At 43.0% G+C, this 27,871-nt stretch overlaps 1 protein-coding gene across 2 annotated transcripts in view; it reads left to right on the top strand.

Moving 5' to 3' along the window:
- Positions 1–10,487: 10,487 nt before the first annotated feature.
- The window catches only part of FRY (FRY microtubule binding protein), a 420,573-nt gene continuing 403,189 nt past the window's right edge, over positions 10,488–27,871 (top strand). For both annotated transcript variants that reach the window (XM_057532698.1, XM_057532699.1), the window contains exon 1: positions 10,488–10,711. The gene's annotated coding sequence lies outside the window, so the exon portion shown is untranslated. The remainder of the gene's footprint in view (positions 10,712–27,871) is intronic.

Genomic DNA, 27,871 nt, shown 5'->3' with positions numbered 1-27,871 from the left:
ATTCCCTTGATTCCCTTCAGTCTGGTAGTATACCTTGGCTTCAGAACAGAGAGGACTGAACTGTCTGTCAATGATGATCTCCTCTGATCTGGCAATTCTGAAGCATAAACATGCCAAAATGAGACAATTAGAGGAGCGGTGCCTATGCATGAGGACCATTATGTATTAACGTACTGAGTGCCACCCAAAAGAGAAGTAGTAGGTACCCAGACACACTCGCGGTATTTCAACCTACATGTTTTTAAAAATCGTGAAGCTTTAAAACTCCCCCAGCATATGCAACAGAATCATTCTGCGTTTCCTGAGGTAGAAGCTGTGTGAACAGAGTGATACCGCCAAGGGGGTTTGGGGAGGTTGATCAGCGGTGATGTTAAACAGCAGTTTCCTGTGAGAAGCACAGCTGCCATTTAGACGAGGCGGGGAAGAGCGGAAACCAAGCAAGGAGGACTCTAGGGAGGAGATGACGGGGGACAAGTGGAGAAGCTGTACGGTAAGCAGTAAAGCCCCACAGAGGGATGAGGAGCCCAGCAAATGCCTCCTACTAACACGTACCCGCTGCTCATCTCCTGAAGAGAGAAAACCGACATGGCAAACCTTTCCTTTTGTTCTCATGAATTGGCAAATATAAGGCCCACATCACTAATGTTGCCCCAAAGTCCTGACTATCCAGAATGACTAAAAACAAGTCATTCACTCATTCAGTGAAATGAATGGAGTGGAAAAATGGGGGATAGGGACGGGGGGAGACAGATTTCACCAACTTCCACATATTCCAGAATGATTTTTATGTCTGCCTTCCAGACACTTGGATGTAACACATGTATGCAGTTGAAAGAGATATTTTTTCCTCTTAACATATAGGGTAGCTGTGCTTCACATGATTCATGTACAGGTATAAGATTTAAATATGGTCAGTTTCGCTTATTTTTTTTTGTTTGTGGCCTTTTAGCAGCCTCTCTCTATTTTCCCCACCCTCCCCACCCCAAGGCAACCACTTTTCTACTCTTTGTTTCTATGAGTTTGACATTTTAAATTTTTATTTATTTATTTATTTGGGTGTTTGTTTATTTTATTTACTTATTTATTTATTTCAGAGTCCACATATAAGTGATACCATACGGCATTTGTCTTTCTTTGTTTGGCTTAGTTCACGTAGCATAATGCCCTCCGGGTTCACCCATGTTGTCACAAATGGCACCATTTCCTTTTTTGTTGTGTCCGAATAACATTTGATTGTATATACAGATCTTCCTCGACTTATGATAGGGCTATGCCCCATAAACCCATCATATGTTGAAAATATCATAAATTGAAAATGTATTTAATACCCCTAACCTACTGAACAACGTAGCTTAGCCCAGCCTACCTTCAACATGCTCAGAACACAACATTAGCCTACAGTTGGGCAAAATCATCTAACACAAAGCCTATTTTATAGAATAGGCGACAATATAACAAAGTGTTGAATATCTCATGCCATGTATTGGATTCTGTATTGAAAGTGAAAAACAGAATGGTTGTTATGGGTACGGAATGGTTGTAGGTGTATCAGCTGCTGACCTTTGTGAGCGTCTGGTTGACCGTGAGCTGCAGCTCGCTGTCGCTGCCCAGAATCACACAAGAGAGTATCGTACCACCTATCACTAGCCCAGGAAAAGATCTAAATTCAAAATTCAAAGTACAGGGACTTCCCTGGTGGCACAGTGGTTAAGAATCTGCCTGCCAATGCAGGGGACATGGGTTTGATCCCTTGTCCAGGAAGATCCCACATGCCGCAGAGCAACTAAGCCCATGCGCCACAACTACTGAGCCTGCGCTCTAGAGCCCACGAGCCACAACTATTGAGCCTGCACCACAACTACTGAAGCCCGTGTGCCTAGAGCCTGTGCTCTGCAGCGAGAGAAGCCACCGCAATGAGAAGGCTGCACATCGCAATGAAGAGTAGCTCCCACTCGCCGCAACTAGAGGAAGCCCGCGCGCAGCAATGAAGACCCAACACAGCCAAAAAAAAAAATTCAAAGTACAGTTTCTACAGAATACATATCACTTTTGCACAATCATAAAGTCAAAAAATCATAAGTCAAACCATCATAAGTTGGGGATCATCTGTACATATACCACACCTTCTTTATCCATTCATCTGTTGATGGACACTTAACGTTGTTTCCATATCTTGGCTATTGTGAATAATGCTGCTATGAACATGAAAGTGCAGATATCTCTCTGATATTCTATTTCCATTTACTCTGGATATATAACCAGAAGTGGGATTGCTGCATCATATGGTAATTCTATTTTTAGTTTTTTGAGGAACCTCCAAACTGCTTTCCTTAGAGGCTAAACCAATTTCCAGTCCCACCAACAGTGCACAAGGGTTCCCTTTTCTCCACATCCTCACCAACACTTGTTATCTCTTTTCAATAATAGCCATTCTAACAGGTGTGAGGTGATATCTCATCGTAGTTTTGATTTGTATTTCCCTGATGATTAAGGGTGTGAGTACCTTTCCATGTACCTATTGATCATTTATATGTCTTCTTTGGAAAAATGTGTATTCAGTTCCTCTGCCCATTTTTAAATTGAATTGTTTGATTTTTTGCTATTGAGTTGTGTGAGTTCTTTATATATTTTAGATATTAACCCCTTAGCAGATGTGTGAGTTGCAAATATTTTCTTCCATTCTGTAGGTTGCATTTTCTTTCATTTTGTTGATGGTGTCTTTTGCTGTGTAGATGCTTTTTAGTTTGATGTAGTCCCACTTGTTTTTTTTTTTTTTTACTTTTGGTGCTTTTGCTTTTGGTGTCAAATCTAAAAAACATCATTGCCAAGACCAGTGTCAAGGAGCTTACTCCCTATGTTTTTTTGTAGGTCAATTCTGCCAACTTTGGACAATTTGGTTGTAATGAAACTTTATTCCTGAAGGATTTGTTCATTGAGTTGTCACTGTATAAAGAAAACCACATTAAAATGCAAGACTTAGAAAAACAAAAACTTAAGTCTTTGCAAGATCAGAGTGCTCCTCACTTTTGCTTAATATCAGATTGTCAAAATTAATAATCATCAGCTGCAAGAAAGAAATAATTTATTTTTTCATAGTCTTGACTAAAGATTTAGTTTTTATAAGGGTGGAGAACAAATTGTATGATTTTGGGGGGGGATTGAAGAGTTTATTCAGTTTATGTTTCAAGGCAATTACATAACTGTTTATTTTGGTTAGCATAATATTTTGTTGCACAATTAGTGCTATTAATTTATACCATCAAATTGTATGATTTTTAGTAATTTTTTTCCCTTAGGATCTGAGTAATTTTTTTCCAATTAAGGAACAACATTTAAAAAAAAAGAACCTTTGAGAGAAAAATTCAGCTGTGTCAGTGTACCTAATGGATACTATAAAATAAACCAGATTGTTGACTCGGTCTTCCTCTCCTAATAACTGACCCAGAAAAGAAGTTTAATTTCTTAGAATGTAAAGTAGGACTATTTCCTTTGATATTTCTATTAATCAAATATCTTAAATCCAAATTTATAATGGGCATATACATCTGGCATTAAATTGTTTTTAAAATGAAGTACATTATTTCTCTGACCCAACAGCTGTTACTGAATACTATAGAGATGTCTGAGATTGTGTTTGTAAGCACAACTGTAATGGTTTCTGAAATATGATTTAAAAATCAATATCTAAAAGTATTTTAAATGCGTACTTGGGCATTATTCATCCTAGAGGCATGCACATCTCATTTTCTAGAAAAATCAAAGGCATACTCTGTAAAAATGAAAACAACATTTTCAATACTGTCTGTAGGATTTGATTGTGCAGGGCCAATACTTATATTTAACCAACTTGGGGGGATGAACTAAATGATGAAAGAATATTAAACTTGAACAGCTTAGACATAGATTTTCTACAGCTAAAACTCTGTGTCTTAGTCATAGGGAGCTACCACAACCACCGACAAAGAAATGAATAAAGTAAAAATTAACTATAAGTTTCTTTTATCTTAATATTTCTTTTAAAATATAGGGAAAAGAGCAGTTATATTATTTGTGAGTTCAATATTATTATCCACTGATTATATAATGCTTAATTCATTTTCCTAAGGTATGTTTCGAGAAACAAGTAACAACAGTATTGTAGGGATTACATGAATGAAGAGCAATCACTAAATAATAAAGCAACAACATTTATAACAAATATAATATATTTGTTAGGGTTTTAAAGTCCCTAGGAATTTTTGAATATTGAAAGAGCAAATAGATATAAATATATTTTGCTTTAGATGAGGTTTGCAATTTTTCTTTCCATGATTAATTTTAGGGAAATTAAGACACATTTTTATGGAAAAGAAATTTATTCTTTAATTACATATTACTTCAAGATTTTTAAATTCATGCTCTGATATATAAATAGACTATAATCAAACTAATTAATACTACATTAATCTGGTTCATAACAAATCAGGTTACAGTTGATTCAACACTCATTACAGTTCATCTTTATTTTCTAGTTGAATTTTAAAATGATTTTTTTTTCTGAGCAAAGAGAGGTATTAAGAATTTCATTTTTATTTATAATAATTAATTGTTCAACATTTCTAAATTCATCAAAATTATATATTTTGTTGATTCTTTGGCACTTCAAACTCTATAATTTGGGTAAATTTTCAGCACATGCCTGAAAATTACACGTTTGCAATTTATTGTGGTTTTTAGTCAGCAGTGGTTAGTGAACTCAAATTGGAATCTTTAACTATGAAATACTTAGAGCCTCTTACTTCAGACCGTGGTAGGTACTGGTTTGAAAAGATAATTATAGAAATACATCTGTTAGAAACATATAGTCTTGGGGGAAAAATTAATGAAATACATAAATATTTCACAAGAAATTCACAAGGTTTGATATCTGTAGGCAAACCCGATGATGCCACCACCGAACTATACCTGGCCCGAGGAGTGGCAGAGAATGGGCTGTGTGCAAGAGAGAGCCTGAGAACAATTCTGCAGACGGTGCTGAAAAAAACCTGGATGCACGTATGTACAATCTTTCAACCTCCACATCCCAGCTCTGGTGGGAATCTCCCTCCCCTTGTCCATGCACATCCCTCAAGCTGCAATTTACCCTTCTGTCTTCAAGGTGGCTGTGAGTTTAGTTTAACCTGATTTCACCTCAATAAATTGTTAAGGGAGACGAATGCTGTTGGAGCTTTTCACACTCCACACACGGGTAGAGGTGGAACTGCCCTGATTTTTACTTCTCCAGGCCCTTGCTGATGGCCAATCTCCACATAAGCCCCCCAGGCTTCCTAGTCCACAAGCATCCATCTGAGTTTTGAATCATGCTGAGGGCTGTGGGTGCAGAGCACAAGGCCTCAGGAACCAACCTAAAGCTGAAAACATTGCAGTTGCTTCTTGTAGAGAATATAATATATACATGGTTCTTCCAGTAGTCACGTGTCTTTTAACCTGATAAAAGCACAAAAGTGCTAGCTGGAAATGAGAACCGAATCTGCAAAACTAGCTTCGATCATTCAAATCTGCCGGACTCCAAACCAGTCCTGGGACAGCCCTGCATCTACTCCACCCACCACCAATGTTGGAAGTCCTCTAGTTTCATTTCATAACTAGAATGACATCTTTCAAAAGAAGTAAAGTAATCGTTATCATGTTAAGTGGTCAAGACAACCTGGCAATAGTAGTTTTTAAAAGTAATCAAAAAGAGAGAGTTAAGAAATAAAAAAGGATCATTTGAGTTCATTTTTGAGAGAAGTTTAGCTACATCAAAAAAATGCTTCAAGTCAATTATTTAAAAGATAGAAATGATTTCAGTGTCAATCTCCTTTAAACACATGCATCTGTTGGGTTTTGTTTTATTTTATTATCATTTGAAGGTAACTAGAACTGCAAACATCAGCTTCTCTGAATAATCACTATGAAGTCTTCCAAAAGAAAGGCAAGGGCTATAACCCTAGTCTAAATTTTTGGATGTCTTCTCAGTTAAATGTCAAAACAGTAGCTTCCTTTGGGATAACTCTTCTTCTTTATTGTACTGAAGAGCCTTTTAAGTGGTTTACTCTGAATAATTGCATATCATGCTCGACTTTACTTTCACATACTATGAAAATTTTTATTTTCTCATTCTCTAGGAAACAGCCAAGTTACTTCAAGCCTGTTTCTTTTCTCTCTTAAATACAAAGCTATTTTTCTGGAAGTGGAGGTGGGGGACCTGTAATACGCAAAGGCAGAGAACGTATAATCAGTGTAGATGAACAGAAACATGTATCCCCTCCACCCTTCATCTACATCAAGTCAGCTTGCTTTCTTCTGAAACCATAAACACATTCACACCCTGGGACTTTCCAGGTGCTGTTTCCTCCTGCTCTTCCCTCCCCCTCATTCTCAGACTCCTGTTCCTCACTCATCTTTCATTGTCAGCTCAGAATCCATCTCCATCATGATGCCTTTTCCCCTGATCACCCAGACAGGATGATGTGTTCTTTTCTCAGCTAGGGAATGGGTCCCCACTGTTAACTTTTTAGAGTATACAATTTTAGCATTAGTTTTGATTTAAAAAAAAAAAATTCACAATTTTCACATTTACACTACTTACAAAATTGTTCTTTTTCATGGGGCTACCAACGTTTGCAGTCACTGTCTGCTGGTATCCTTCCTTTCCTGAAATTCTGTCACAAGGTACGTTGGTTCTCCTAGAACGGCAAGGGACCCCAGGCTAGCTGGCTGGAAACACCAGGATCTGGCAGGTGGCTCAGCAGGGGAACGTTCTGGTTCTTCCTCTCTACCTTTGATTGTCTTTTCATCTGTAGAAGCAGGTCCCGTAAATATCCCAAGGGGCAGTAGCGGATCACTGTCCCAGTAGCTCTCTGCCAAGTGACCTGGAAAGGAGGAAGCCTGCTTGAGAAGGCTGTGGAGCCATGGCTGGGGGCAGTGGCCGGCTGACAGGGGCTGAACCCCTCCAATGACACCACTTTCCTCTTCCCGAGGACTGTTTCCCACACGCTGTTACGTGTGGTCCAATTAAGTTGGTCCTTTCGCACAAATCATTTTTTTCCCAAATATATTAGGAAAACTGTCATGTTCATCTGCTTTTATTTTGATCAGTAAAGAATACTTATTTAGGGATCGATCTGGCTGGGGCTGATGATATTTGATAACATTCACAAAGCAGCTTGCTTATTTTCATTATCTCATTTCTTCCAGTACATCATAATTCCTCGGGGAGGGACAACATCTGATCCTGCAAGAGGAATAGCTCCAGCCTTCTCATTGGTTCTCCCCTGCCTAAAGACTCCAGGGAGATCAGCACTCCCCCATTCTTCTGGATTCCCTAGATTTTTGCACAGAAATTTAGGGAAAAGAGCATTGTAATGCTGCGGTGTTAATTAGATATTACAATCTTGTGAAGGATAAAAATGAGACTAAAAGGGCGACCTGAAAAAGAAAAAGAAAAGAAGCAAGGAAGATTTAGAAAAGATTTCGAAGATCTTTAAAACTACTAGGAAATTATCTCCTCAGAGCGAAAAAAAATTCTATAATAAGTATTAAAATTAGTCTGCTGTCAAGTACTTAGCTTATTTACTGTTAAAATATTAAAATTGTGCTTCCGTAGATTGAGACTAACTTTTAAATTTCAGGCATTTAGATTTAGGGTTCAACTCACAGCTTATTAAAGTGTGGGATGTGATTCTCTAATGTTCTTACAACTATGTCCCAAAACTCCAGAGTGTTCACACTATATGGGCCAATTAATTTCCATGCTTCATAATGTATGTCAGCACTGTAAACAATTAGTAACAACAACAAAAAGATGATACCCTTTTTGATGGTAAAATGATACTGAACATTTAACAGACATTCATTGAGGGCCTATTGGGTCCCAGGCACTCTCAGTGCCCGGATGGGGATGGGAAAAGGGGTGAGGAAGTGGACAGGGTAAGGATAGATGGGGGATGCAGGTGGGGGGGAGGGGAAGTAAGGAAATTAACAAAGCACAGTACCCGCTTTCAAAGGTGTTCATGATCCCACGAGAGTTGAGAGAAAAGGTGGAGGAAAAGAAAAATGCTGTTGGGGACTTCCCTGGTGGCGCAGTGGTTAAGAATCTACCTGCCAATTCAGGGGACACGGGTTCGAGCCCTGGTCCGGGAAGATCCCACATGCCACGGAGCAACTAAGCCCGTGCGCCACAAATACTGAGCCTGCGTTCTAGAGCCCGCGAGCCACAGCTACTGAGCCCGCGTGCCATAACTACTGAAGCCCGCACGCCTAGAGTCCGTGCTCTGCAGCAAGAGAAGCCACCGCAATGAGAAGCCCGCGCACCGCAAGGAAGAGTAGCCCCTGCTCGCCGCAACTAAAGAAAGACCACGCACAGCAACGAGGAACCAACGCAGCCAAAAATAAATAAATACATAAAATTTAAAAAAAAAAAAGCTTTCTCAGAGCCAGGAAATGAGTTCTGTCTCAGCTCCATCACTTAGAAACCATACGGCCTTAAGTGCATCCCCTCACCTCTCCACTTTCAGGAGAGAATCCAAGAAAGCCCTTCGTGTACTAAAAAGGTAGAAACAAAGGCCAGCTAATGATACTATGCCCCTCAGAGACGACGGAACTGGGCTTAGATTAAGACCACCAAAATCACACACTACAGGAGGGATAAGAAAGACCCAGAGGAATTCAAATTTTCACTTCCTGATTAGGCTGCCCCTCTTGAAGTGAGCTCTAATCCACGGCGATAGTTTGTCCTGTAACTGTCCAGCTTCACTTCCTGCCACACCTCCCACACAGGGCCACATCAGACATTGCTAAAAGACAGCACAACACCAGCCCCTCCACGCCTGTGCCAAGGTCCTGCTTTCGGTTTTAGTACCCTCAACCTGGCACTGTCTTACCTCCTTGGAGTAACACCTTATTGTATTATAACGACTGTCCCCTTAACAGTCCGGCAACTCTTTGAAGACAGAGATCATGTATTATCAATCTTTGTACCCCTTTCAGAGTACCTGATAAAGATACATGGTTTATTGAATGAGTGGATGGGCGCATGCATATAAACCATTTCTGCCCACAAAGAACAGAATTGTGACATACTCCAACTATGTGCTTATGTGTGTCTCCCTAAAGCACTATAACTCTCAATATGGTTTTATAACAGCTTTACTGAGATGTAATTCACATACAGGTAGCCTCGGTTTTTTCAAAAGTTTGCCATATACCACTTTGCTTTTACGACAAACCTACATTAGTAACCATTTTCGCTAACTGAAGGAAATCCAAAGAGGGTTTTTGCTTTTATGTAAAAGGCAAAAAGCAAACATAGCGTTTGTCATTTGATTTGCAACAAGCCGTTACGGAGGCAGCGCCAACCTGGGCAAGGAGAGTGGCCCTGCCAAGGTCCTCCTCCGGGAACTACGCTCAGCATCGCAGCAACAATCTGCCATAGTTTTGAACTGTGTCTGTGAGCATCTGTGCTTTATCTCCATTTATTTTGTGTATGCTTTAGCAAGACGTGCCCCAAGGTAATTGCTTCTGTGCTTTATGCCGTTTTGGCTTATGAAAGGCTTCATAGGAACACTCTACTTTGGGTAGCAGGGGAAACCTGTACCACAATTTCACTTAAAGTGTACAGTGCAGTGGTTTTTAGTATATTCAGAATTGTGCCTCCATCGCCACTAACAAATTGAGGAACAGTCACATTACCCCCAAAGAAACCCCAACCTATTAGCAGTCACTCCCCATCCCCGCTTCCCAGCCCCCTAGCAACCGCTAGTCTACTTTCTGTCTCTATGGATTCTTAATTTCTTGTTACACTGTGTACATAGCTCAGTTATTAGAACGCATTTCTGCATGACTGAGAAATAAAAACTGAAGCAGCTTCGATTTAATACAGAAGTACAAAATCAATCTCCTTGCTCTGTGACCTTGGATAAGTTGTTGAACTGGATTTAGTTTCTACATAAAATGAAGAAGTTTGGACGGTGTGTGAGGGCACCTTCAGGTTAAAAAAAAAAAAGCAAAAACAAAACAAAAAAACCCTCTGTCTATAATTCCGAGACTCCACCCTAGGTAGCCTTTTCTGGGCTTCCCTAATAAATAAATGTCTTTATATAATTAAGACTTCACACCAGAATTGCTGCAGCCCCTGCCTTCCCCGCGAAGGGCCCTAGAGAAAATGTTTTCTCTTTTCCTGTCCTTCTTGGTCGTCTATTTCTGCGCGGGCCAAGGAGAAACTGCAGAGCCCAGTAGCGGAGTCTTCGCGCGCGCTTCACGCAGGAAGTCTCGCCCAGCCCGGGACCCCACCCTCCGCGGCGCCCCTGGAAAGAGCCGGCCGCCGCGCGCGCCCCCAGCGCGGGAGGGGCGCGGCGATGGGGGCGGAGCCAGCGACTCCGCAGCCAATCCGGGAGGCGGCGCGTCCCGGGGGCCGCGGCTCGCCCGGCGCACAGGGGGCGGGGCTCCGCTTGACAGTGTTGGTCGCCGGGCAGCTCAGCCAGGGCGCAGTGAGCGCGGCGCGGCGCAGGGAGCTCGAGCGGCGCAGGCGGCAGCAGCGGCGGCGGCGGCGGCGGCGGCGGCGCCGGGTCCCCGCCCGCTCCGGCTCTTGGCGCAGCGGAGTAGCCTCCCGCGGCGGCGGCGGCGGCGGCGGCGGCGTCCGGGCGATGCTGCGGGTCTCCTTGGGCGCCGGTGTCCTGACCTCTTCCTAAAGGTACTTGGCTGGGCTCGCCCCGTCGCCCCGGGCGTCGCAGCGCCGGGAAGTGGCTTTGCAAAGCCCGGGGCTGCAGCGGGTGGGCGGTGGGCTGGGGCGCGGGCTGGGCGGGGCTGGGCGGGGCTGCGCTGTCTGGGCCGCTTTCCCTGCGAGGAAGAGGGTGGCGGCTGAGGGAAGCGGGCTGGGGGAGGAGGGCTGTCTCCGGGCAGCAGTTGGTGGCTTTGCCATCCTCTATCCTCCTGCCCCCATGTGGTTTGAAAGAGGTTTTGTTCTAGGAGAAAGTTTGATGCTGAGACGAGAGGAGCCGGACTCGGGGGTCCCTGAGGCGCAACCCCATTAGAGGGAGACAGGTCACCCTGGCCGGGGACGCCCGTGACCTGAATGTGGGCATGCGGGAACGCAGGCCACTTTCTGGCCCGAGCAGCATTCCTGACGCAGGCTCTTCCCTGAGGACATTCCTCTGCGGGAATCCCCCTAGGGGGAGGGGACTTTCCGGAGACAGGGCACTCAGAGCCCCCTGTACTGTGGCTTTTACCGCAGGTAGTTAAGTCTCCCTTACCTTCTAATTAAAGGTCCCTAAACAATGTGTCCAAGGTGCCGATGATTCTTCTGTCAAATCTTGAATATTTTCTTAATGCTACATGTTTTCCCTGAGTGCTGGGGTGGAGCACGTGAAAGAGAGTAGAAGTTGTGGCCCAGCTCTTAGGGTGAGAGGTGGGAAGAAAGAATACAGAACCCACGTACCCACTTGAAGATGGGAGAAAGTTTCGACCTTCAGAAAAAGATGGATTAGGTGTGGATGATTTGCTTTACAAAACTTCCTCGAATGCAGAGAAATAAAGTTAGTGTTGAGTTTCACACGATTGTAGGAACACATCTGTCCTAAAGCAGCTCAGAGGAGAGGTAGTCATGTGGATGTCCTGTGGACTTGAAATGAGCAGATCTCAACAAGTGTATGTTGAATTCTGTTTAATTCTAATCAGTCTGATACCTTTCTGATCACATGTGTGGATTCTCACAGGTCCTTTTTTTTTTATATATAAATTTATTTATTTTATTTATTTTTAGTTTTGGCCACGATGGGTCTTCGTTGCTGCGTGCAGGCTTTCTCTAGTTGCGGCGAGCGGGGGCTTCTCATTGCGGTGGCTTCTTTTGTTGCGGAGCATGGGCTCTAGGCGCGCGGGCTTCAGTAGTTGTGGCTCGCGGGCTCTAGACCACAGGCTCAGTAGTTGTGACACACGGGCTTAGTTGCTCCGCGGCATGTGGGATCTTCCCGGACCAGGGCTCGAACCCGTGTCCCCTGCATTGGCAGGCAGACTCTTAACCACCGCGCCACCAGGGAAGCCCAAGTTACTTTATTTCTTATCAAAAATATTCATACCATAAGACAACTTGATAATGCCAACTTTTGTACCCTGGGGACACCCTTAGCCAAGGACGTCAACCCCTTGCTCTGGTCCATATGATTTATCCCCACACCAGGTCCCACCACTTCTGTGAGAACATTTACATATTAAAGGGAAGGAAACCTCCTTGGTCAATGGTAACACAGTACGTCGAGCATGTACTACGTGCCAGATATAGTACTAAGTATTATATGTATAACTTTTAATTCTCACAGTCACCCTGACGAGTTATTATTACTTCCCCTGTTTTAAGGTTTAAAGAGTTTTGCAATTTTCCCAAGATTACTTGTCAAATGATAGAGGTGGGATTTGACCCCGGATGTGTGTGACTCCCTGCCTATGCTCTTTTCCACTGTCTTATGCTGTCTCCCAGCCCCTCTTGAGAGAGAGTTGCCCATGTTATGATATAGCAGGAAATCCAGATATGGCAACCTCTACTGCATCTCCCAGCCTCCTAGATCAGACCCCTTTGTAGAGTATCTTCTCCCTCTGGGAACCCACCACTGTGTGCCTGTGCCCCGCAGGTGTTCCTTCCACCCAAGGGTGACATCAGGGACTCCGTAGAGTCCTCCCTCCCACGCCCCCAATCCCCAGGATGTAAATCAGATGGAAATCTCCAGACATATAAACTCCTTGCCCTTCCAGATAACTTGGTTCCAGAAGACAGGTAACCAAGTGTTTCCCTCACTGGCACTTAAGGAGCAGTTTCTCCCCTCTCAGCCGTTCAAGTCTATTTTAAGTGTGCACATATAAGTGTCCCCCACCAGCTGGCAGCAGCATATCCCCTGCAGCGCTCCCACTGGCACACTCATCCTCCTGTACCAACTGTCAGAGAATTCCTGACACAGCCCTGTCTACTTACAACGAAAGACTGAAACAAGGTCACTGGGGAAGGTGGTGTTATTCCAGGGAATCCCTGGATTCTCCTCTACTGACCAGAAAGGAAATTCACTAAGGACCTTAGGAGCAGGAAGCAGGCCTTCTCTAGAGTGCAAAGTGCCATTTGTGTGGTGTAGCCTGTTGTCAACACTGCTGAAGATATGTATTCACCATATAGAAATGCTTTTACTGGTTATATTGGTGATGGTTGTGGCCACACACCTATTTCTGATTTGATTACTCCCTTTTACACTGAGGCAGCTGTCACTTGGCTGAAGGGTATGGAAACCTTGTGTCACAGTTGTGACAGTAAGCTTGAAGCTGTGCCTAAAAAAAATTTATTATTATAATCTACAACCACTGTTTTATCATTTCTCTTCCCTAGGCGGGTGTGTATGTGTGTGTATTCTCTCCCTTTGTATAGTCTTCAACTCTCTCTGGTTCCAAAATGATGCAGTACTAAGGCTAAAAAGAAATAAATGCCTTTTTGAGCTGTGACCATATGCTGCCTGGAAGCATATCCCTGTAGTTGGCATTTTACTCATGTTAATCTAGTGCTAAGCATCGCAAGGTCCCGTGTGCATGCTTTGGGATTTCAGATGGGCTCTCCTGTCTAATTATTTCACTCCATCCCCTGCAGCGTGGGGAGGTTTTAGTTTAGAAGACAGCCCTGGCACCTCCCCTCTGATATCTCTAAATGGCCAAGAACTGGAGCAGCACTAATTAAAGTTGGGAAAGTAGAACATGAGGTTTACTCATTGTCACTCTTGCACCAGAATGGAAAATGTACCAAAAACATACAAAACGATACCAGATTATTGACATGGTACAGTTTGCCTGAAGTTGGGTGCATGCAAATGCCTCACTAACCTAAAAGTGTCCAGTATCAACAAACTTCCACTCTGCATTCTATTCTAGTTTTAAAACTTCTCATTAACTAGCAATCCATCTTTATTTCTGTATTTCATCAGATTGAAAATGTCAGCTGTAAGACATAGCATGATTTTTGTTATACAGGAAGAAAGAGAAAATACTGCCAATTATATTATGACATGCCACTTTAACAGTGGTCTTCCATGACACTGCATGAATCTGTCACACTAGCATCTCATTGCTTTCAAGATTCCTTCATCTCTTCCATGGCTTTTGGTACTTTTTCCTGCTGGTACCTTCAGTAGCATTGCTTATGGTGTGATAGGCAGTCGGTTTGGATGTCTCACTTACAAACTGTAACACAGATTCCTCTTTTGTGTTTTTCTTCAGTCTGGTAAAGCATTTGGATTTTGCTTTGCAAGGTAATGTGGAAACGCCAAACAAAGACAAATGTTTCCTCCAGTAATATAACATTCAGGCCCCACTGCTCTGTTTGTTTGCCTTGGTGCGTACACAGTAACATCGTTAAGTGCCAAATCATAGTGTAATCTTTTTGAAAACCATTTAAATGGCAGTTTAACAGAACACGTGCCGTGCTAAGGATGCCCCTAACTTAGTGGCAGTGATGACAAAGTGAATAGCGATGACCAAGTTTATGCAAATGCAGGGAAATGACAATTGTGCTGTGACTGCTGCCAAGTTGTCAGCCGTTTTAAGACACCATCAGTATTAAGACACATCCTGACTTCAGAGATATTAAAGTGTGAGGAAAAAGCGAACCTTATCAATGAAATATGTTAATCTGTGCCCACTCAGTTTTCTGAACTCTAACCTGCCTACCAGCTTGCATGTGTTCATTCATTCACAGAGTCATGCATTTTGTTAAACTCCAAGCTCCAAGAGGGCAAGGACTTTTTCTGCCTTGTTCTCTGCCATATGCCAGCCACTTAGGATAGTCCTGACACATAGTTAAGCTGCTCAATAAATATCCACAGAACGAGTGAATGAATATCCCCTTTGGAAGACATGGCGACACGTCAGGCAGCTCACTACTCTCCTGCTGGTTAGAAAACATATTCTTAAAATGAAGACATTGACAGGAATGCCAAACATAGAGAAAGAATACAGGCCAGCATTAAGTCCTTTTTTTCTATTTACAAAGCCCAATACAAAATATTTCATGCCATTGCAGAACTGGTTTCTGGTAGAAGAAATCCCAGTGTAGCTTTTATTGATCTTTGACCACTGAAGGAATTTATAACAACTTATATCTTGGTTCTTTTGTATGATCCAGAATCATTAATGGCTTGAATTTTATGCTTAGTTCATTTTCATGTACTTGTCCTGTTGTAGATGTAACACGTACCAGATGACAGGTAAATACCTTTTCCTTCAGTAGGCTCCTCTGAAACAGAAAATCAGTGCTGGTGACCTTGTCTGGATGTACGTCCCCAAGAAAATATATGTCTACTTAAAGGCCGTGCCTTACGGTCTGCTTTTAACCCCCCAAAGAGGCCGTCTTTATATTTTGACATTTGGCAAAGAAAAAGACAAAAGAAAAAAAAGAAAGGGAAAGAAAAGAGAGAGAGAGAAAGGAAGGAAGGAAGAAAGGAAGGAAGGAAAGAAAGAAAGAAAGGAAAGAAAGAAAGGAAGAAAGGAAGGAAAGAAAGAAAGGAAGAAAGGAAGGAAGAGAGAGAAAGAAAGCGGGAGAGAGGGAGGAAGGAAGGAAAGAAGGAAGGGAGAAAGAAAAGAGATAAAGAGAAAGAGAGAAACAAAGAAAGAGAGGGAGGGAGGAAGGAAGGAAGGAAAGAGAAAACCCTGATGGGCAAGGCAGACCTGCATCTGCCGGTGCCTCTGCTTCCTTATTGCTCCTGGTCAAGCAGAATGCACGTCTAGGCCAGGGCCAGGGAGCTGGATGAAGATGCCAGCAGAAGGAATGGCAGAGAAGTTGATGTAGCAGCAAGCTCTGGAGCTGTCCTGAGGATTGAAGTGAATTTGCACTGCCCAGATCACCCCAGGGTCTATGAACGTAATAGCTGGACCTGCAGAGACACACCCAGATTCCAGTCCAGGGAAATGTGGGACCTTTGAAACACATCTGACAAACCAAGGTCACCCCTGAGTTCCTAAGATTGATTTAGTCTGCTTGTTCGGGGAGAGGGTAAGCGCTGTGAGCGGAGGCTGGTTACCCTCTTCCCCACAGGCAGGTGTGGCAATGTGGCGTGGCAGTGGAGGCTGTGAAGGGACTTGGCACATAGGCCAGAGCTGGCTCTTTCACACAGCAAAAAATAATAATTAATTAAATCTTTTTGGTTACATACTTAAAGAGCTTACATACAATTACTTTTATTAAATATTGTTAACATGGGCCAGACAAATGACAAAAGACCAAAAAAAAAAAAAAAGGCTTAACACTTGTTTTTACTGAGCAAAGAAGGTAGAATGAAACAAACAAACAAAACCAAAATAATCTTAGCTGCCAATTCTATGATTCTGTGATTCTGTGGGATGTTTTAGCGGGACCCAGGATTTGTTTTAATCAGGTGTGGTGAGACATGCAGACATGGAAATGACCGTCATAGTGGAAGAATTTTATTATACTCACAGTCTGCTGGAAGCAGGAGCCTTGCTATATCATGCAGTGGGGGCAGAGGGAGGAGGGGAGGAGGGAAAATGTGGACAAGAGTCTTTATTGTGGTTCCACTGGAAGGAACGGGAAAGGCAAGGGAAGCAGGTTTGGGATTAGCTCGGTTGAAGAATTTCAGAGGCTCTGCCACAGAGGGGCTGTTCCCAGTAGGCTGATGCCTGGCCCTGAGGAGACAAGGGCAGGTGGACAGTGGCCCGAGGTGTGAGAGCCAATAACGAGGCGGTTAGGAGTGTGGACTCGGCTTGGTTGGTGTGCATATGGAAAGGCTTGTGGGAAGGCAAGTTGATTATCTCTAGGCATTGGCTCACCCTGGGAGGAGCAGTCCCTCCAGGGTTCTCAAGGCCCCAAGATGTCAAAAGATCAGGATACAGAAAATAAAAGGCATGATTAGTACAAGGGGATTTTAAAAAATAGTCAGTTAATGAATTAGGCCCAGGTGCAGCCACATGTGCAGAAGCGCCTTGCTCAGGATCTGACACTTGGTACTCATCCAGTAAACATTCATTAAATCTGAGTCCTGGTGCCCGGTGGTCTGATCACGCTCACAGTCAGTCTTTGCTGGATACCGCGGTCAGGTGTGCACTGTTCATCTTCAGAAGAAGAAAAAAAATGAGAAGCTGTACACTGCGTAGAGGATCCCCAGAGGAAAGATGAACCACCCAGGGCGAAGAGGAGGAAAAACAGTGACGTCTCTAAAAACATAAATGAACCCTTAAGCAAATACATCTTCAGCTTTAAGATCTTAAAATCTATCAGATAATTGAATGTTTGGGGTAATTCCTTATCCACTGTGGATGTGGAATATCAATAAAAGTCAGGAAGCATGAAAGTTACAGGCAATTTTGTAAAAAGTTGTTTCTCAGTAAAATCGGAGTTGGGAAGTGAATTCTGCGCTGCAAATGGTGTGCTCAGGGGTAGGCTTCTAAAGGTGAGGTCCACAAAATAGCACGAAACATACTTTTCTTCTCAACCGCACGTCAGTGTTGATCAGAGGAGCGGATGATTTACATACGCATGAAAGCATGGTACTGGAGAGGGTTACTCGAAGGCAATTAACAGGACGTGTGGGGAAAAAAGTCTAGGCATAGAATGTTTAAAACCACCTGTTTAACAAATGTCTGCTTTGAGGACACTGATGAAGGATGGCCACGTGTGGGCTGGGCCCGGGGTTAGACTCAAGGCATTACTCTTAATGATGGATGGCAGGGGTGCTTGAGGGTGGGCGTGTCTGGACTCCCAGTGAAGTAAAGTAATTGAGTCGTTCCTCTGTTCAGCCTCGGGACTTTTCTCCATGTGGTTGGTTAATGGTTATAACGTCTTCAAAGTCCTATGACTTTTCCTTCAAATCTTGACCATGCACGTTAAGAGACAATAATGAAAACATAGACAGGAGGGCAATCTAATCATCTAAGAAGGGTAATTCCTTCTCTGTGAAAACTCTGAGGGCGTGCATACAATTCCTCCTAGTTTGTGACCTTGCACACATCTCTTTTGTGTTCGTGTAGGAGCTTATCTGTGTTGATGGAAATTGCAGAAATGTTTTTGCTGTAACACAGCTGCTCTCCCTTTGTGTTTCCACACTGATGTCATAACTCTTTAATTAAACTAGCAATGGTAGCCTAAACTGGCCAGTGAAAGCATTTCTGCCTGGCTTATGTTGCTGACCTAAATCTGATGTTGGTCAGGATGGTCTTTGGATTTATCCACACCAGTGACGCATTATCTCTTAACCTCACGTACATTTTATAATCCAGGCTTTTATGGCCTTTTCACCTCTGATTCCCTACATGAATTAGGCCCATGTAAAAATGGAGTATTCAGTCAAATGAGATAATACGCAGAAACATTTGAATTGTCCAAGAAATGTAACAAACAGTTACATAAACCTGTATCTTGCTTTCAGGTATTTCTCACTCATCAGTGAGTCCTTTGCTTCCTGGAGCTCTTTCTTTGTGTTGATACTTATAGGTGAAATCCCATATGGGAGGGTGAGGGGAGAGCGGGCAGCCTTCCTGGAGCTGTTCTAGGTATTTGCGTTCTAATTTGACTTTAACCTTTATGAATTTGAATTGTTCTCTTTTGGGGGTGGAGTGGAAAGAGGCATGCCGTCGCTTATCTCTTCAGCCCTGGAGCCTAGAAAACTGCCTGCAAATGGCAGGGGCTTAATAACTACTTGCTGAATTTAAAAATATCCTTTGACTGGTTGACACAGGAATTCCCATCCTTCTTTGGCTCAAAGATTTATGAATAAAAGCCTCACCAAATACCTTATAATTTGATAGTTAAATCATCTGGAATAAGGAATCAAGAACATCAAAACTGAAATTTTAACAAATAGAAGTCATGACGATAACCTTGTCTTAAATTTAAAAATCTATTACAAATGATCATTGTTAAAATTCTCTGATGTTGGATTGAAAGCTAGGCAGATTAAAAATGATAATATAGAAATTACAGATTTTGATTTAGATTAGTGAACTTAATTTAACACACACAAATAAGCAATACAGCTTTTTTTTTTAATTTTTAATTATTTATTTATTTATTATTTTTATTTTTGGCTGTGTTGGGTCTTCGTTTCTGTGTGAGGGCTTTCTCCAGTTGCGGCGAGTGGGGGCCACTCTTCATCGCGGTGCGCGGGCCTCTCACTATCGCGGCCTCTCTTGTTGTGGAGCAGAGGCTCCAGCCGCTCAGGCTCAGTAGTTGTGGCTCACGGGCCCAGTTGCTCCGCGGCATGTGGGATCTTCCCAGACCAGGGCTCGAACCTGTGTCCCCTGCATTGGCAGGCGGATTCTCAACCACTGCGCCACCACGGAAGCTCAGCAATACAGCTTTTGAAGAAAGGATCAATTACTTAATCAAGCTTGCTAGAACAATAGAATAACAGTTGGAAGAGAAAACAGTAAGAAAAAGAATAACTTATATTTTGGTCATAACCAAATATTGCGATAAATTTCCTATAAGCCATAGTGGTACATGTTGGAAAAAAAAAAGAAATACCGTAATGATGGATACATGTCATTATAAATTTGTCCGAACCCACAGAATGTACAACACTGTGAGGGAACTGTAATATAAACAATGGACTTTGGGTGATGATGATGTGTCAATGTAGGTCCATCAGTTGTAACAAATGTACCACCTGGTGGAAGATGTTGGTAATGATGGAGGCTGTGCATGTGTGGGGCTGGGGGTATATGGGACATTTCTGTACCTTCCCCTCAATTTTGCTGTGAACCTAAAATTGCTCTAAAAAATAAAGTCTTAACAAAAAAGAAAAAGAGGGGAAGGGACGGAGGGAGGGAGGGAAAGAAATCAAAGTAATGTTTTTAGCCTAAGTCTGAAGTCAGTGAAGATTTTTCTGAATAGTCTTGTCATCTTACAAAAGAAGATGCATTGGAATACAGAAAACTGATCATCATTTCAATAATGGAATATAATAAGACAATTCTAAAAGGCAGAATGGCAGAATGAGAAAGAACATAGCTAATGAAAACTTATCTAAAATACATAAGGGGTTGATATGAATATGGGATGTGTGGCATGATCTCATATTCCAGGGACTTAGGGAGAGGAGCAGACATTTTGGACATTGAGGTACAAATGTTAGATCATCACATGATAGGCCCAGAGCATGAAACACACACATTGATTACCACCATTTAAAGGTGTAGTCTGTGCTTTGACGAAGATCAAAAGTAATTTGGGAAGTTGGAATTCTATAGCCACTGACTGCTTGTTCACTTGTTGCACTAATAAAACAAAAATAACAGTAACCATCCTTGAAACACCACTGGAGAAGATAAAGCATAAGGGCTTTATTCAGAAACCACTTGAGACAGAATTACATATCAGAATTTTCTTCTCTTGTTTTTCCAGATGATAGAAACAAATTTGACAAAAGACTACAGTTTGGACACTTGGAGATACTAGTAGCACATTAGACAGTGTCTCTATCTTAGTTGCATCTCTTAAAAACACACTTATCTGAAACAGTAGTTCAGGTTTTGAAACCTGGTCTCGAGCCTCATAAAATGTTCACTTCAGCGTTGTTTTCCTTATTTCTCTGGGAAGTGGAGGTGGAAACTCTGTCTCTGTGAGTATTGCATGTGGCTGGAGAATGACCTTCTGGACCATCGAAAGGATCAAAATAGAGGTTGGGCGGCCCCTTGAGCTGTGGCTACGTTATATCGGGTGTGTTTGGGGGATGGAAAGAGCTTTGACTCAGACTGACCTGGGCTTGCCATCCCCTCGTCATGGAATGAGAAGTGCATCAGTGCCAGTTGAAGGTGGCTGCGTGGCTGGTACCGAGCTAAAGGCTCTCCGTCCTCTCCTTATGCCATTTGATCCCCATACAGCCCCCGGGCAGTCGACCCCGTTACTATCTCTATTTTACAGATGAGGAAACTGAACAACAGAGAGGTTAGGTATTTTGCCCTGTGTCACCCTGATAGCAAGTGAAGAAGCTGAGAGAAGAACCCAGAGTGTCTGACCCCAGAATTACGCATTTAAGCACTGACATTATGCTCCCATGGGGTGTGCTGAACACCCCTCGGGTTTAGCTTCCTCCTCTGTAAGATGGGGCCGTTCATTTGTACTGGGCAGGTTTGTTGTGGGTGTGCAAGAGAGTCTGTATGTATAAAGTATCAGGCGCCCTAATGGCCCGATCCAAGTGGTTGCCTGTTGTTACTGCCATCTTTGTTGCTGTGGAAAATGGCCGAATAACAGTCTCAGCAAAGTCCCAGGTATTTTTTTTTCGTCTCTCAGATTTAGCCCAGTCACGCCCATTGCCATGGCAACCACTCTATCCTAGCCATTCACCATTGCACATCTACAGGAGCCTCTTTACTGACCTCGGTTAAGTCCAGTCTAGAAGCCTCTCTTCTCCACCGGGACCGATCTTGTCTTCCTTGCACAGAGTGACTGGATGAGTGGGAAACAGAAGTGGAAGAGGAAGCACTTTAAAAGGGAGGGGGCAGAGCGGCACTATTCCTTGTGGGGACCTCCACCCCCTCAGCAAAACAGTAGAATTAAATCCACCAAAAGTAAAACAGGAGGAAAGTTTTCGCTCAACACTCTGGTGCCCAAAACTGGGGAATTATCATCTTCATTTGCTATCCTTTGAGCCCTGGATCAGTTATCTTCTCAAGTGAGAAGAAAACTTCTGCTGCTTCCCACACATCCAGTCACTCTGTGTAAGGAAGAACAGATCGGTCCTGGGGGAGAAGAGAGTGTCCTAGACATGAGCAATGGGGTAGCCAAAATTTGGTTGCCACTAGCACCTCTAGTGTCCTCTTGAAGCCATAACTATATAGAAAGAGTACATTTAATTACGAGTTCCATAAGGTCCTAAGTAGTTAGCAACCTTAAACATTCTTGTAAATATATTGTAGCCAGTGAAACCTACATTGTATTCCTCCAGACCTTTCCTTAAGGAGATCCTGGGGCATCCACTTAGAAGGTTTTAGAAATCAGTTGTGAAACTACTTTTTTATTCTCACGGGTTCAATACCATGGGTACGTGATACCTCATTAATACATTTTTAATACATTTTAACGTGTTTAAAATACATTAAATACATTTTAATATTAATGTGTGTTAAAATATGTTTTATTAGGCAAGTAATATATGTTCAACGTTGAAGACTTTAAAGATTTAATTAAGCAAATAGAAGAAAATAAAAACCGTCCATAATCCCACCTCCAAAATATAATCAGTTTGCATTTTTGCATGTTTCCTCCCAGCTTTCTTTTTTTCATGTATAGATGTATTGTATACAAGATAGAATCATTTAATATACTGTTTTATAAGCTGCTTTTTCACATAGCACAATTTATCCCAAATATCTCTCCATGGCAGTAAACCATTACATAGATTTTTAGACAAAAAGTCATCAGACCTTGGTCCTTGTGTTTCGAGACACTAGAGAAGCCTCCACTTAGCCCCAAGGCTGAGGACTTTGTCCATCTCTATACAAAACACACTCTCTGCCTTGTGGAGTTTTTAAGTCCCCAAGCTGGGTTTCACTTGCAAAGCGGGAGGAGAGGTCTGCATCTGGACTCCTACCTCTGCCCGGTACTCTTGTCATCATGAGCCTCCTACTGTTTATCTACTGAGAGGTCTGTGTCATCCTGGTGGCTCTGACACAGAATTGCAAATGAGCTTTTTCTGCCTTGCATCTTCTGATGGATAAACGTCAGGAGACACACAACACTGCCAACTGGCCTCTTAAAACCAAGACCATCTGCCATTCAGAATGCTGACATCCTCCCCATCTTATAATTTCCATTTCTATAGCTGGCTCTCAATTACTGCTTCCCCTGGGAGCCAAGATCCAAAGATAATTAAAACCCACAGATAAGAACCAAACTTCATGATAGTTTAAATCTCCTTCTCCATCTTTCGACTAGAGCTGCTCACAAATGGACTGATTTGAGTTTCTTCTCCTTCTATTTCCCCTGATTAGCCCCTGATTCAGAGCCTAATGAGCAATGGCGCAGCCAAAATTTGGTTGCCAGACAGACAAGCAACCAGCCTGTCTTTATGATCCTGCAGTTTGAGCGTATCAGTCTCTGAAACCTCCCGTGACTTCACTGTGAAGAGTACTAAGCAAGATGTTTCATACCAGTAGAATCAGACACTTACGATGCCTTCGTGGTTCTTTATCCAGACGGTTTACCCAGGAACGTATAAATTGCCTTTTGCTACCTAGATTTTCCAAAAGCCCATCAGAGCTCTTCAAATAAGTTCTAAGTAATTGATATTCCTTTTTTTTTAACACTATCTTGATCTCCTCTTTCCTCAGTCTGCCATCTTACCTCCACCCTCCTGCAAAAAAAAAATATATATATATATATATACACACACACACATCTGTGTGTATTTATATATGTATTTATATACAGACATAATACACACAAATACACATTTTAAAAAAATGAATCAGGGCTTCCCTGGTGGCGCAGTGGTTGAGAATCTGCCTGCTAATGCAGGAGACACGGGTTCGAGCCCTGGTCTGGGAAGATCCCACATGCCGCGGAGCAACTAGGCCCGTGAGCCACAACTACTGAGCCTGCGCATCTGGAGCCTGTGCTCCGCAACAAGAGAGGCCGCGATAGTGAGAGGCCCGCGCACCGCAATGAAGAGTGGCCCCCGCTTGCTACAACTAGAGAAAGCCCTCGCACAGAAATGAAGACCCAACACAACCATAAATAAATAAATTTAAAAAAAAATTTAAAAAAAAAGGCAGCCAAAAATAAATTAATTAAAAAAAATAAATAAATAAAAGAATCAGAGTCACCATTCTCTAGCCGTAAATATTTTTGTTCTTTTACCTTCTCCACCGAGGAACACGGAGCCTCGAAATCACTGGGCACCCAGTGCGCCCCCGTGCATGCGGCGTCCTTTCCTCCCTGGCCAGCGCAGGCAGCTGCTTCAACTGTCTGGTCCTCTCTCCCCCAACTTCAAGCCTTCTTTCAGCACTGCCAGGTCTCTTCTCCCCCTTCTTTCCTTCTGGACAATGCCCTGACATTTTTGTCCTCTCAGGGAGGACGTATGATGTATCTGAAAGAACAAACTGAGACCACGGTATTTTCTGCAACCATCACAACTGTTAAGGTTTCCTGAAGCAGCACTACCTACTTAAAAGATTTTTGGTTTTTGGTCTTTGTTTTTTCTTAAAGGAAGCCATTCCATGCTTTGGCTTTCATGGCACTCTCGCGGCTAGTTGGTTGTAACTGGAAGAAAGGGTTACAGCCTTCTGGTTACGTCATAGGTGCTGAGAAGGGCCATTTTGATTGAGGCACAGCCCAGCACTTAGTTCTGAGATTTCTCCCCATCTTGTTGTATAAGTGGCTTATTCCTCAGCCGTAGTAGTGATTCAGGCCCTGTGGGACCACTCCAGCCTATTTCAATAAGCTGTCAATAACATTAAAAGCCTTCCCAGACACTGACGTTTGCCAGCACTTACAGGCCAGTGGAAACGGGATGAGTGGCTTTTGGATGTTTTCAGTTTCTCCTCAATGTTTGTTAAACAGTTAAGGTATCTATCAGAAATGGCCATTGGACACAAACACATTCTAGTATGTGCTTTTAATTGTATTTTTGCTGAAACTGTTGGACTCGATTTCTTGTTGGATCATGTCCTTAGCCCCAGAAAGGAATCCTGGAAGTGTTGAAAAGACATTCTATGTGAATTACCCCTATTTAGTAGAAGACCAGTCAGAGCTGGCACAGCCTCCTAAGCTTTCAGCCAGAACTGAGTGTGAGGAATGCCAATTAGGAGGCGGGGAGACGGGCCCAGATCTGTGCCCCCCTCCGCACCTCTCCCCTCCTATCCCACCCGACACAGCGCCCCGGGCTCACCGACCAGCGAGGTGCCAAGCCAGCTGACCCCAGACTAGAAAACAAGGAACACGATTCAAAGCTGTCAAGGGACCTGGGGAGATGGCCATGGCAGGATTGATTTCATTTGCATCCTGGATGAGATTCAGGACGTTGATTACTTCTCCCTTGAAATTTGTGTTTCACACAAATCGTGAATTATGTAGGTATTCTTTCCTTTCTTTCCTTTTATTATTATTATTATTATTATTATTATTATTATTATTATTATTATTATTATTATTTTGGAGTCTATAGCTTTGATCAAGTTCTTAGATCTTAGAGGAACCCATGGCTGAAAAGTGTTTAAGAACCATGGTTCTAATTTTCCCCTGCAGTTTAAAATAGCCTCTCCTTTGCTGACTCTAAGTTTTATTCAAGTTGTCCTAAAAGGGAAGAAGTTTGAGGTGTTCTAAACCTCCAAGTTCAAAGTTTGAGGTGTTCTAAAGCTCCAAGTTCAGCTACTGGGGTTATGGGGCCTTTTAAACCCAAACCCTCCCCTTCCTGAGCACCCAGTGAGTCCAAGAAATCACAGAACCAGAGAGAGTCTGCTCAGAACAGAGGGAGGCTTAAGAGTGTGTGTGTGGGAGGTGATACTGTCCACTCCCAACACGGTCTGAGGGCTGTGGGAAGATGCTGGACTGTGTAGCAGAACTGGGCAAAGTGGCTGCCAATTTGGCTCTGTGAACGAACCTTTATTATTTTGGCTCAAGTGGGCATAAATTCCCACAACTTTGGCTATAGCCCCAAACGGCTGAAAGTCCAAATACACCTGCAGAATTCTAAATTCTAAAACACAACCTACTAACAGTAATTTAAAAGTATATGGGGGCTTCCCTGGTGGCACAGTGGTTAAGAATCCTCCTGCCAATGCAGGGGACATGGGTTCGATCCCTGGTCTGGGAAGATCCCAGGTGCCACAGAGCAACTAAGCCTGCGAGCCACAACTACTGAGCCTGTGCACCGCAACTACTGAAGCCCGCGCGCCTAGAGCCCGTGCTCCGCAACAAGAGAAGCCACCGCAATGAGAAGCCTGCGCACTGCAACGAAGAGTAGCCCCCGCTCACCGCAACTAGAGAAAGCCCGTGCACAGCAATGAAGACCCAATGCAGCCAAAAAAAAAAAAAAAGTTTTCTGTTAATGTCTTCATATCAACATTATTATCAGTATTGTAGACAAGGCTCAACCTTATTTTAAAGGGGAGAGTCTAAGTAACTTTTATTTTGTACTATCTGATTGGCTAAATTCCCTCCTGCTAATCTTTTTTTTTTTTTTTAAGATTTAATTTTATTTTATTTTTGACTGCTTTGGGTCTTCGTTGCTGCGTGCGGGCTTTCTCTAGTTGTGGCGAGCAGGCGCTACTCTTCGTGGCGGTGCAAGGGTTTCTCATTGCGGTGGCTTCTCTTGTAGCAGAGCATGGCCTCTAGGTGCACGGGCTTCAGTAGTTGTGGCACACAGGCTCAGTAGTTGTGGCTCGTGGGCTCTAGAGTGCAGGCTCAGTGTTTGTGGCACATGGGCATGTGGCATGTGGGATCTTCCTGGACCAGGGATCGAACCTGTGTCCCCTGCATTGGCAGGCAGATTCTTAACCACTGTGCCATCAGGGAAGTACCTCTCCTGCTAATCTTTTGAATTATCGGGTCTGCTTATGAGTTTTATCTGTGAACTTAAGTGAAGTTTCTGGACTTTTGTGCATGGGTTTACTTATTTGCAAAACTTGGCAAGGTGGTCTCTATTTTACTTGAACACCCATTAAATAAGAGGATATGCTTGACTGAAAGGAGACCTTGAGGATTAACCAACCAAAGCAGAAGAAAGTGATGACTGCCTGAAGTTAATCTGATTATGCCATAGTTGATCCTAAACCATTACTGCCTAAATGCCCAGTCTATCCCTCTGTTTACAGATAGGGCAGAGCTTAGTGTGCTGTTTGGAGGGCTTATGCAAAGTCGGCCACTTCAGATTTCACAAGCACAACAGGGAGATTGGGATTGACGTATATACACTAATATGTATGAAACAGATAACTAATAAGAACCTGCTGTATAAAAAAATAAGTAAAATAAAATTCAAAAATAAATTTAAAAAGAACAGGCAAAACTAAAACAAAAAAAAACCCCAAAAAAACGATTTCACAAGCACAACAAAACCTCGTTCATCTGCCGTTACAGAGTAATGTGTTCCAAATATGTTAGTTTTTCAGATAACTTAAGCTCACTTTTTTGGAAATCTTTCTAAAAGGAAGATACTCTGTCTTCTGAAACAGTGCTGAAGTTAACTTTCCCTTTTCTGGATATCTTGGGCCTTCTGTGTGAACTTGGGAACATATGTACCTCCTGGGCCTGTAAAACTATAAATGTGGGATCATTTGTCCATTAAGCTCAGCTACCCCAGATGTCTGTGCTTTCTTACTTATTCACTCTGATTTTTGTGGACCTTTTCCCTCCACAGATCATTATGGTTACTTTCCATACCTGTTGGAGTATTTAATGTACACCTGTTTCCTACAGTTACCTGGATGGCTCCACACCTTTCTTATGCTACAAAGAGCACTTTAAAAGTTCTAGTCTTTTTTAAATAGTAAGAGAGTTAGGATTGACAACATTTATTTTGTTTTATTTTTTTAATTAATTAATTAAATTTATTTTTTGGCTGCATTCGGTCTTTGTTGCTGCGCGTGGGCTTTCTCTAGCTGCAGCGAGCAGGGTCTACTCTTCGTTGTGGTGCGCGGGCTTCTTATTGCAGTGGCTTCTCTTGTTGCGGAGCATGGGCTTTAGGCGCGCAGGCTTCGGTAGTTGCAGCACGCAGGCTCAGTAGTTGTGGCTCGAGGGCTCAGTAGTTGTGGCTCGTGTGCTCTAGAGCGCAGGCTCAGTAGTTGTGGTGCATGGGCTTAGTTGCTCTGCGGCATGTGGGATCTTCCCGGACCAGGGCTCAAACCCGTGTCCCCTGCATTGGCAGGCAGATTCTCAACC

This window comes from Balaenoptera acutorostrata, chromosome 18 (assembly GCF_949987535.1).
Source record: "Balaenoptera acutorostrata chromosome 18, mBalAcu1.1, whole genome shotgun sequence".
In the NCBI taxonomy this organism is placed as follows: Eukaryota; Metazoa; Chordata; class Mammalia; order Artiodactyla; family Balaenopteridae; genus Balaenoptera; species Balaenoptera acutorostrata.
This window is presented reverse-complemented; position numbering and strand designations above follow the sequence as displayed.